The sequence below is a fragment of the Natrix helvetica genome (genome assembly GCF_964273705.1).
Source record: "Natrix helvetica genome assembly, chromosome: Z".
Taxonomy (NCBI): Eukaryota; Metazoa; Chordata; class Lepidosauria; order Squamata; family Natricidae; genus Natrix; species Natrix helvetica.
This window is the reverse complement of record NC_138554.1, coordinates 8,395,454-8,396,919: the sequence shown is the minus strand read 5'-3', so window position 1 is coordinate 8,396,919 and position 1,466 is coordinate 8,395,454. Positions and strand designations below refer to the sequence as shown.

Below are 1,466 nucleotides of genomic sequence, written 5' to 3'. Positions count from 1 at the left end.
CTGCCAAGAATGTCAAGAACAACAGAGGTATTCAGCTTCAATGAAGGCAGATCACATTAACGGTCCGTGGGATTAAAAATTATGAATTTGGGGTCCAAGAGGTTGATGACCCCTGCTTTGCATGATTTCTTGGAAATTGAGACTAAATTATTTGCAAGGAATGACAAGAACAGATGTAATCAGCTTGAATGAAGAACATGTGTAGGCTTGCCGAGGGTGCTTGGCGATCGGAATGATGGAGAGAATATAGATCTGAGAAGGAATTTTTACAGATTGACCCTCATGATATTTGCAGAGAAAGTCGGTCCAAGCAGCACCCAGGATGTTTCTGAAAAGAGGCCGAGGGAGTATTTGTCCACCTCTTCAACTCACCTCATGCCTTCTGCATTTATCTTCTCTGCAGGTGGAAGCACAGGACAGTTGGTGGACCAAACATCTGGAATTGTGACAGTTACTGAAGGACAATCCCTTTCTCTCAGATGTGCCTATGAAGCACAGTTAAGTAGCACAAATTACCCATTCTGGTACATTCAGCATCCTGGTCAGCCTCCAGAAATCTTGCTGACCAGTTTTCAGAACAATGCCCAAGGCTTCCTGGCTACTCAGTATGTTAACAAGAAAAAAGGCACTTTTAACATGCAGAAAACAGCCATTCAGCTGGAGGACTCTGCTGTCTACTTCTGTGCCTTCCAAGAGACACAGTGACAGGAAGCAGAAGGGCAGACAATCAAAAACAGGAGAAAAAGTATTAAGAGCAGAGACAGGGGGAATCCTGCAATTGTCAACTGATTCACTTAACCAGAATGATTCTTTCAGAGTCACATTATATGTTAGTTTTGAGAAGTGGTGAAAATAGGGAGCGCCCTATCAAATCCTGCCCCTGTAAACAGTGTCCCCCAAGGCAGTATTTTTAGACCAACACTGTTTATACTTCACATGAATGACCTTTGCGATCATAGCATAAGCAACTGTGTTCTCTTCACTGATGATGTTGGACTATTTAACGCAAGCAGCTATGCTGCTACCTTTCAAAAAGACCTTGACTATCTGTCCGAATGGTCAAACAATTGGCAACTTCAACTCTCAACCAAAAAATGCTCTAACTTACACATTGTCAAAAAAAATCAGAACACAAAATACAAGCTGGGTGGACATAACCTTGTAGATTGCCCCCACTCTGTCAAGGACCTTCGAGGACTCATCCCTAATGATCTAAGTGCCAGAGACCACTGTAATAACATTGCCAAAAAGGCATTAAGAGTTGTTAACCTAACCTTGCGTAGCTTCTTCTCTGGTAATATTGTACTGCTAACCAGAGCATACAAAACCTTTGCTAGACCAATTCTCGAATATAGCTCATCTGTCTGGAACCCACACTGCATATCGGACATTCATACAATTGAGCAAGTTCAGAGATATTTCACGAGAAGAGTCCTCTGCTCCTCTACGCACAACAGAATACCTTA

At 42.5% G+C, this 1,466-nt stretch overlaps 1 gene segment (V, D, J or C); it reads left to right on the top strand.

The window, feature by feature from the left end:
- Positions 1-282: 282 nt before the first annotated feature.
- Positions 283-705, top strand: LOC309401251 (T cell receptor alpha variable 18-like). The segment is given in 1 exon: positions 283-705.
- Positions 706-1,466: the final 761 nt, after the last annotated feature.